The sequence below is a fragment of the Schistocerca piceifrons genome, unplaced genomic scaffold (assembly GCF_021461385.2).
Source record: "Schistocerca piceifrons isolate TAMUIC-IGC-003096 unplaced genomic scaffold, iqSchPice1.1 HiC_scaffold_961, whole genome shotgun sequence".
NCBI classification, from domain to species: domain Eukaryota; kingdom Metazoa; phylum Arthropoda; class Insecta; order Orthoptera; family Acrididae; genus Schistocerca; species Schistocerca piceifrons.
Window position 1 is genome coordinate 900,001 of NW_025729236.1, and position 10,000 is coordinate 910,000.

At 60.1% G+C, this 10,000-nt stretch overlaps 2 non-coding genes and 1 pseudogene across 2 annotated transcripts; all 3 read right to left on the reverse strand.

Annotated features, from left to right (window-relative positions):
- Positions 1-5,651, reverse strand: part of LOC124774461 — an 8,524-nt pseudogene extending 2,873 nt beyond the window's left edge.
- Positions 5,652-5,839: 188 nt separating this feature from the next.
- LOC124774000 lies at positions 5,840-5,994 on the reverse strand. Its single transcript, XR_007014999.1, has one exon. It is a non-coding gene; the product is annotated as a 5.8S ribosomal RNA (ribosomal RNA).
- A 351-nt stretch (positions 5,995-6,345) lies between these two features.
- On the reverse strand, positions 6,346-8,254 carry LOC124774251. Its single transcript, XR_007015240.1, has one exon. It is a non-coding gene; the product is annotated as a small subunit ribosomal RNA (ribosomal RNA).
- Positions 8,255-10,000: the final 1,746 nt, after the last annotated feature.

Here is a 10,000-nt window from a genome sequence, read left to right on the forward strand (position 1 = left end):
GTATTGCCTGCTGTGAAGGTGACATTGCTGTCCACCTTCACCTTCTTCTCGCGCCCTGACGCGACTAAGGCGAGGGTGAAACACTTCCGGGCGTTGATCTGCAGCCCCAGGTGGGCGAGGGCTGCGGTAGCTGCGTCGATGAGGGACTGCAAGCCCCTCGGGGTCGCTGCAAACAGCAAGACGTCATCTGCAAAGGCCGCAGCGTTGACTCTGCGACCGAGGATCCGAGCTCCGATGTGGGAGGGCAGTTGGCCTAAAACGTAGTCCACCGCAAAGTTGAACAGGAGGGGGGAGAGGGGATCGCCCTGGCGAACGCCCCGTGCTGGCTGCACAGACACGCCCACGCCGGCGCCGTCCGCTATCACTGTCGTGCTGCCCTCGTAGCACCGCTCGACATACTCGACAAAGCAATCCGGCAGGCCATGCGCCTTCAGCACGGGGCGAAGGGCAGCATGATCTACCGAATCGAATGCCTTAGATACGTCGATCGACGCCACAAAGACAGAGCGGCAGGAGCGAACTGCGTCGGTGAGAGCAGTGTCCAAGATGAAGGTATTTTCCAACATCCCATCCCGAGGGATGAATGCCCGCTGACGTTCGTCCACAGCACATGCGCGCATCAGGCGTGACGCGAGAACCTTGTGAAAGGTCCGCGCCAACACCGAGCAGACCGTAATGGGGCGAAAGTCAGCGGGGGATGTTGGTGCAGCCGTTTTCGGGAGAAGGGACGTCCGCGCGCGAAGCAGGCGTTCCGGAAGGGCGCGGGCCAGAAGGAAGAGATTCATCACTTTCACCAGGACTTCGTGCGGCAGGCGCCGCAACTCCGCTGGGGTAAGGCCGTCCGGCCCGGCTGCTGATCCCCTGGGCGGCAACGCGGCGGCGACCTCCTCATGTGTGACCGGCCCCCATATGCACTCAAGAGCGACAGGCTCTGAGTGCGGGAGGAGGCGGTCACGAATGAAGCCCGCGGTGGAGATGGGCTTCTTGGTGAAGAGGTCCGCCCAGAAGTCCAGCAGACCAGGGATGGCAGGTGGCGGCTGGAGCAGGGTGCCATCCAAGAGGCCGCGCACGCAACGTGCACGCGACCGTCGGAAGGCATCCTGCGTTCTCGCGTACTCCCAGCGGCGCCGCTTGCGCTTCTGCGTCGGCGGCGCGGCAGGCGGCCGCTTCGATGGTTGGCGCGGCCGCTGTGTCCTGGTGATCGATCTCTCCCCTCTGGACCCGACCGACGCAAGGGCATCCGGGAGCATGCCCAGGATGACATCGGGCGGCGTGCCCCGCCCCAGACCTATGACACGATCCAGGGCAGAGAAACGCTGGGCGGAAGCGGGTAGCCCCGCCAGATGCTCCCAGATGGCGGCGTCAGTCGGCCCCTCCGGCGGCGGCCCGGTGGTGTCGGCCGCGAAGTCCTCGGCTGCGTCGACGGGCGGCGCAGCGGCCTCGCCCGCGTCAGGCAGCGGGCTCGCTGCTCCCCGGCGGGACGCCGGCTCTTCCCCCCGACCGATCTCAAGCGCCTCCATGAATTGGCGGACAAGCTGCTTGTGGGCAGCTTGCCGCCGTCGGCACTTGATTGCCTCAAGCGTTCGGTCGGGGAACATCCTGATGAGTTCTTGATTTACAAAGAAGAACCGGGCGTCCCTCTCGAGGAACAGTTCGGCCTCTGCCTTGGCGAGCGACAGGACTTCTTCCTCCGTCCACCTCGCGCGATGCCTCTCCGTGACGATCTCCGCGTTGGCGGCCGCAAGGTGTTGGCGGCGGCGATGGACCCCGAGACCGTTCTTGGTGGTGAAGCTGCGGTGGCACTCACTACAGGTATACATAGCTGCAAAAGTTACAAAATTTTCGGCACGGCCGGTTGGCCGGCTAGGTGCTGGGGAAGTTGGGGTGGCACCTTCAGCGGAAGGGCCACCACTTTTTCTCTGAATACTGCCCCCAACTAACAAAGGGATAGTGCGAGGGGGGGCTGGTAACCCCCCCAAGCCCCTGGTGCGGTCTTCCACTCTGCGAAAATCAGCGGGCCCACGAGAAGGGGAGAAGACCGCAGGAGAGGAGAGGCTAAGAGGGCTAGGCCCATGTATTGCGCATCACTCTCCCTGTAACTACAACCCAAGGAAGGCACCTCGCAGCAGCAGCACGACTACATCAAGACCGCACTTCGAAAAGCCAAGTCCGGATGCAGCCACACCGCCGCCACTTGGCCAGATTAAGAGAAGTCATAGTTAACTCACGCCGTTTACCCGCGCCTTGCTTGAATTTCTTCAACGTTGACATTCAAAGAGCACTGGGCAGGAATCGCTTTTGGACGGAGGCTGGATACTAAACGGGGTAGCCCCCCACAAGCACCAGCCACACGACCCGACCCCTGGGAACCCCAGTTAACGAGTAGACGTGAGTGTCACCGTACCACAGCAGGGTGGTCACCGACGAGAACCGCCAGATCGCTTACCCAGCCGGACCTGTGGGATGACTTTCGTGTTACGCCCGAACCCCAGGCGGCAGGGACACTAGGGACGCGGCGGAAAGAACAACGCCGCCACCTAGTGTGGGACTAGTCACCGGGGACGACACCCGGCGGCCGCCAGAAATGAAGGCGCAGGCTATCGGCACTGATATATGAAAATGGGCCGGTCGCCACACGCACAACAAAAACCTACCAGGCGGCCGCCACGGAAACAATAGCCACAGGACCTGCGTCCCAGGTGCAGTGAGAAAGGTGAGAACCACCAGTCTCGGTCGCACCTATGCCCCTCCGTGAAGCGGTTACTGTGCGGGTGTACCCGATGGGTTAATGACCAGTCACCCTGAAGGGGATACCTGGACGGCGCCCGAATGAAGTCCAATGGAGTGGAAATCACAGGGCGTCAACACCCGCTAGGGCCATCGCAATGCTTTGTTTTAATTAGACAGTCGGATTCCCCCAGTCCGTGCCAGTTCTGAGTTGATCGTTGAATGGCGGCCGGAGAGAATCCGCGCACCCGCGCGCCCCCGGAGGAGCACGCTAAGGCGGACGCGGCCTCGCAGCAAGGAAGATCCGTGGGAGGCCAAGGCACGGGACCGAGCTCGGATCCTGCACGCAGGTTGAAGCACCGGGGCGCGAACGCCGCGCAGGCGCGCGCATCCTGCACCGCCGGCCAGCACGAGGCCGACCAACGGCGAGAGCAGACCACGCCCGCGCTAAACGCCCGCACTTACCGGCACCCCTACGGCACTCACCTCGCCCAGGCCCGGCACGTTAGCGCTGACCCACTTCCCGACCAAGCCCGACACGCCCCGATCCTCAGAGCCAATCCTTATCCCGAAGTTACGGATCCAATTTGCCGACTTCCCTTACCTACATTATTCTATCGACTAGAGGCTCTTCACCTTGGAGACCTGCTGCGGATATGGGTACGAACCGGCGCGACACCTCCACGTGGCCCTCTCCCGGATTTTCAAGGTCCGAGGGGAAGATCGGGACACCGCCGCAACTGCGGTGCTCTTCGCGTTCCAAACCCTATCTCCCTGCTAGAGGATTCCAGGGAACTCGAACGCTCATGCAGAAAAGAAAACTCTTCCCCGATCTCCCGACGGCGTCTCCGGGTCCTTTTGGGTTACCCCGACGAGCATCTCTAAAAGAGGGGCCCGACTTGTATCGGTTCCGCTGCCGGGTTCCGGAATAGGAACCGGATTCCCCTTCGCCCAACGGGGGCCAGCACAAAGCGCATCATGCTATGACGGCCCCCATCAACATCGGATTTCTCCTAGGGCTTAGGATCGACTGACTCGTGTGCAACGGCTGTTCACACGAAACCCTTCTCCGCGTCAGCCCTCCAGGGCCTCGCTGGAGTATTTGCTACTACCACCAAGATCTGCACCGACGGCGGCTCCAGGCAGGCTCACGCCCAGACCCTTCTGCGCCCACCGCCGCGACCCTCCTACTCGTCAGGGCTTCGCGGCCGGCCGCAAGGACCGGCCATGACTGCCAGACTGACGGCCGAGTATAGGCACGACGCTTCAGCGCCATCCATTTTCAGGGCTAGTTGCTTCGGCAGGTGAGTTGTTACACACTCCTTAGCGGATTCCGACTTCCATGGCCACCGTCCTGCTGTCTTAAGCAACCAACGCCTTTCATGGTTTCCCATGAGCGTCGATTCGGGCGCCTTAACTCGGCGTTTGGTTCATCCCACAGCGCCAGTTCTGCTTACCAAAAGTGGCCCACTTGGCACTCCGATCCGAGTCGTTTGCTCGCGGCTTCAGCATATCAAGCAAGCCGGAGATCTCACCCATTTAAAGTTTGAGAATAGGTTGAGGTCGTTTCGGCCCCAAGGCCTCTAATCATTCGCTTTACCGGATGAGACTCGTACGAGCACCAGCTATCCTGAGGGAAACTTCGGAGGGAACCAGCTACTAGATGGTTCGATTAGTCTTTCGCCCCTATACCCAGCTCCGACGATCGATTTGCACGTCAGAATCGCTACGGACCTCCATCAGGGTTTCCCCTGACTTCGTCCTGGCCAGGCATAGTTCACCATCTTTCGGGTCCCAACGTGTACGCTCTAGGTGCGCCTCACCTCGCAATGAGGACGAGACGCCCCGGGAGTGCGGAGGCCGCCGCCCCGTGAAGGGCGGGGAAGCCCCATCCTCCCTCGGCCCGCGCAAGGCGAGACCTTCACTTTCATTACGCCTTTAGGTTTCGTACAGCCCAATGACTCGCGCACATGTTAGACTCCTTGGTCCGTGTTTCAAGACGGGTCGTGAAATTGTCCAAAGCTGAAGCGCCGCTGACGGGAGCGATTATTCCGCCCGAGAGCATCCCGAGCCAACAGCGGCGCGGGTCCGGGGCCGGGCCAGGTAGGTCCGTCATCCGGGAAGAACCGCGCGCGCTTGCCGGGAGCCCGAGCGCCCAAAGGGGCGAATCGACTCCTCCAGATATACCGCCGGGCAGCCAGCCAGGACACCGGGGCTCTGCCCAACAGACGCGAACCGAGGCCCGCGGAAGGACAGGCTGCGCACCCGGGCCGTAGGCCGGCACCCAGCGGGTCGCGACGTCCTACTAGGGGAGAAGTGCGGCCCACCGCACACCGGAACGGCCCCACCCCGCGGCGAGTGGAAAGGCAACCGGACACGACCCCGCCGCGGATTGCTCCGCGCGGGCGGCCGGCCCCATCTGCCGAGGGCGGAGGCCAGTGGCCGGATGGGCGTGAATCTCACCCGTTCGACCTTTCGGACTTCTCACGTTTACCCCAGAACGGTTTCACGTACTTTTGAACTCTCTCTTCAAAGTTCTTTTCAACTTTCCCTCACGGTACTTGTTCGCTATCGGTCTCGTGGTCATATTTAGTCTCAGATGGAGTTTACCACCCACTTGGAGCTGCACTCTCAAGCAACCCGACTCGAAGGAGAGGTCCCGCCGACGCTCGCACCGGCCGCTACGGGCCTGGCACCCTCTACGGGCCGTGGCCTCATTCAAGTTGGACTTGGGCTCGGCGCGAGGCGTCGGGGTAGTGGACCCTCCCAAACACCACATGCCACGACAGGCGGCAGCCTGCGGGGTTCGGTGCTGGACTCTTCCCTGTTCGCTCGCCGCTACTGGGGGAATCCTTGTTAGTTTCTTTTCCTCCGCTTAGTAATATGCTTAAATTCAGCGGGTAGTCTCGCCTGCTCTGAGGTCGTTGTACGAGGTGTCGCACGCCACACCGCCAGCCGGCTGTGCACGCTACCGAGAAAGTACCGGTATGCGAACCGCCAGGCGACGGGCGCGCATCGCACGTTTGAGGAGACGCGGCCGGCCCCACAGGCGGCCGCGACACTCCCAGGTCTGCGAAGCGGGGCAAACGCCGCGCGCTTCAGTATACGTAGCCGACCCTCAGCCAGACGTGGCCCGGGAACGGAATCCATGGACCGCAATGTGCGTTCGAAACGTCGATGTTCATGTGTCCTGCAGTTCACATGTCGACGCGCAATTTGCTGCGTTCTTCATCGACCCACGAGCCGAGTGATCCACCGTCCTGGGTGATCTTTTCTCAGTTTCCACCGTCTCTTTCGAGACGGTCGCATAGGCGGGAGTGAGGCGTGTGGCGGCCCCTGTTCCAGCGTTCTGTGTCCAACGGCCTCACGGCCGACGGGCGTCGTACGGCTCCACACCGGAGCGGACAGGCACTCGGGCGAAAGTCATTCAAAACCGGCGCCAGGCGCCAGGTGCCGCAGGCCAGCCGCTCCAGCGCTTCAGCGCTCGTACCACACAACATTGCCGCTAGTTTTGAGAGGCACGCGTGGTTCCGCACGCGGCGCACGGCTACGGCGAGCCGTACAGGTAGCGTGTTGCGCGACACGACACGCACATCGAAAGACATGCAGTCTAGTCGGTAATGATCCTTCCGCAGGTTCACCTACGGAAACCTTGTTACGACTTTTACTTCCTCTAAATGATCAAGTTTGGTCATCTTTCCGGTAGCATCGGCAACGACAGAGTCAATGCCGCGTACCAGTCCGAAGACCTCACTAAATCATTCAATCGGTAGTAGCGACGGGCGGTGTGTACAAAGGGCAGGGACGTAATCAACGCGAGCTTATGACTCGCGCTTACTGGGAATTCCTCGTTCATGGGGAACAATTGCAAGCCCCAATCCCTAGCACGAAGGAGGTTCAGCGGGTTACCCCGACCTTTCGGCCTAGGAAGACACGCTGATTCCTTCAGTGTAGCGCGCGTGCGGCCCAGAACATCTAAGGGCATCACAGACCTGTTATTGCTCAATCTCGTGCGGCTAGAAGCCGCCTGTCCCTCTAAGAAGAAAAGTAATCGCTGACAGCACGAAGGATGTCACGCGACTAGTTAGCAGGCAAGAGTCTCGTTCGTTATCGGAATTAACCAGACAAATCGCTCCACCAACTAAGAACGGCCATGCACCACCACCCACCGAATCAAGAAAGAGCTATCAATCTGTCAATCCTTCCGGTGTCCGGGCCTGGTGAGGTTTCCCGTGTTGAGTCAAATTAAGCCGCAGGCTCCACTCCTGGTGGTGCCCTTCCGTCAATTCCTTTAAGTTTCAGCTTTGCAACCATACTTCCCCCGGAACCCAAAAGCTTTGGTTTCCCGGAGGCTGCCCGCCGAGTCATCGGAGGAACTGCGGCGGATCGCTGGCTGGCATCGTTTATGGTTAGAACTAGGGCGGTATCTGATCGCCTTCGAACCTCTAACTTTCGTTCTTGATTAATGAAAACATACTTGGCAAATGCTTTCGCTTCTGTTCGTCTTGCGACGATCCAAGAATTTCACCTCTAACGTCGCAATACGAATGCCCCCGCCTGTCCCTATTAATCATTACCTCGGGTTCCGAAAACCAACAAAATAGAACCGAGGTCCTATTCCATTATTCCATGCACACAGTATTCAGGCGGGCTTGCCTGCTTTAAGCACTCTAATTTGTTCAAAGTAAACGTGCCGGCCCACCGAGACACTCAATAAAGAGCACCCTGGTAGGATTTCAACGGGGTCCGCCTCGGGACGCACGAGCACGCACGGGGCGGTCGCACGCCTTCGGCTCGCCCCACCGGCAGGACGTCCCACGATACATGCCAGTTAAACACCGACGGGCGGTGAACCAACAGCGTGGGACACAAATCCAACTACGAGCTTTTTAACCGCAACAACTTTAATATACGCTATTGGAGCTGGAATTACCGCGGCTGCTGGCACCAGACTTGCCCTCCAATAGATACTCGTTAAAGGATTTAAAGTGTACTCATTCCGATTACGGGGCCTCGGATGAGTCCCGTATCGTTATTTTTCGTCACTACCTCCCCGTGCCGGGAGTGGGTAATTTGCGCGCCTGCTGCCTTCCTTGGATGTGGTAGCCGTTTCTCAGGCTCCCTCTCCGGAATCGAACCCTGATTCCCCGTTACCCGTTACAACCATGGTAGGCGCAGAACCTACCATCGACAGTTGATAAGGCAGACATTTGAAAGATGCGTCGCCGGTACGAGGACCGTGCGATCAGCCCAAAGTTATTCAGAGTCACCAAGGCAAACGGACCGGACGAGCCGACCGATTGGTTTTGATCTAATAAAAGCGTCCCTTCCATCTCTGGTCGGGACTCTGTTTGCATGTATTAGCTCTAGAATTACCACAGTTATCCAAGTAACGTGGGTACGATCTAAGGAACCATAACTGATTTAATGAGCCATTCGCGGTTTCACCTTAATGCGGCTTGTACTGAGACATGCATGGCTTAATCTTTGAGACAAGCATATGACTACTGGCAGGATCAACCAGGGAGCTGCGTCAACTAGAGCTGAGCAGCCGGCCGCCCGGGAGTGTGTCCCGGGGGCCCGCGCGAACACGCAAGCGTCCGCTCAATCATTCTGCAAACAGGAGGAGGCTGAGCTCCCCTGCACAATACACCTCGAAACCCTCTCAGGTCCCGGCGGCGCGCAGCGCCGTCCCAAGTACTTGGTCGGGTTCGAGAGAGGCGCAATCGCCCGGAGTTAGGCGAGTAGACGCTTTCGGTGCGACCACCCGTGCTCCCAACTGAGCTTGCCGCTGCCGACAGAGGCCCGGGAGCGTGCTGTCGTGGCATTGCCGGCGGGAGACAACACGCGCCACCTACGGTGACCGGCAGCTCCAACGCCAGCGCCACAGAAGGACAAAAGCCCCACTTGGGTGCCGAAGCGAACTCTCCCAGCACAGCGCACGCGCCAACACATCCGCACAGCTGCGATACAAACCACCAGCGAGAACCGCTGGGGCGACCGAGCAGCAGACGGCGTCGCGGCGCCGAGCGCCGGGCGGCGGCGCATCCTCAACGCACACAGTCCTCAATCGGACCAGCACACTGAAGATGTCCACCGCGCTTCGCACCGGGCCCGCGAGGACCTACTTTGGCCGCACGGCGCCGCGCGCAGGGTGCGCCGGCGCGCAGCTGCGACGCCTGCCGCGTCCGTCGGCCGGCGCGCCTGCCACTGGCCGCCCCCACCAGCCGGCTGTAGCGCGTGCGCCCACGCACCGCGCGGCCAGCACGCCGGGAGGCGCCCCCTCACCGGCCGGGGACGGTCCCACCCAGCCACCGCCGCGTATCGCTTCACACCCAGATGCCGTTCAGTTTCGTCGGCATGGTGGGTATCGCTGGAACAACCGGTTAGTACCTCAACCTATCGTCGCCATCACCGATTCACCCCTAGCGAGAACAACCGCACCACAACGGGTTACCATTTGTTCATTTGCGTAACTTCACCAGAAAACGCAGGCGTCCATCGCCATTTGCAACTTCAACGACTATTGCATGCCTGTGTCAGGTGTCACGCCACACTACGTCTGCCCACATACACGCAACAAAATGTGCACGCCTAGACAATACGTGGAAGGTGGCCCCCGTACGTATGCGATGTCCATTGCTCGAACGACTGTGAACCGGCCTCTGTAGCATGTCGCAGATATGGAACGCGGTGCACCATGCCATCACGGTGTGTGAGGAGAGACGACTAGGTCCGAATACATCAACAGACAGCTCATGCTGATCGCCATCCACGGCGTCCGTTCCTCCCACACGTCTCTATGGCGTACCACACTGCAATCCAGCTCTCATAGGGAGACGACACGTAGCTGCGTGCACAATATTTGCACTGTATGGTCCGCCGTTTTTGGGCGCAGTCGTTGTACGGTCACACATGTGCCACGATGTATCATTCAGTACATAAGGACGAATGTGCAGTACAGATTGTGGTTCACGCGTACGACATCAGCGGACAGTTGACACAGGCCGCACCACAACGTAGCCTGCGTACGTCGCATGCGAAGGGCATTGAACATGCAAACTTGTCACCAACCAGCTTGCGAAGGCAGGGGGCAAGGTGGGGACGTGGGGAGGGGTGGGGGGGGGGCGGCATGTACGTCCTGCTGCCATCCACATTACAGTGTACAGCAGGAGCATGTGGAAAGTCAGCAAGACTTGCAAGGTGTTTAACATGAAGCGATACACAGGGGAGCGGGCAGTGCGAGTAGCGAACTATATTGCGAGGGTTGCGG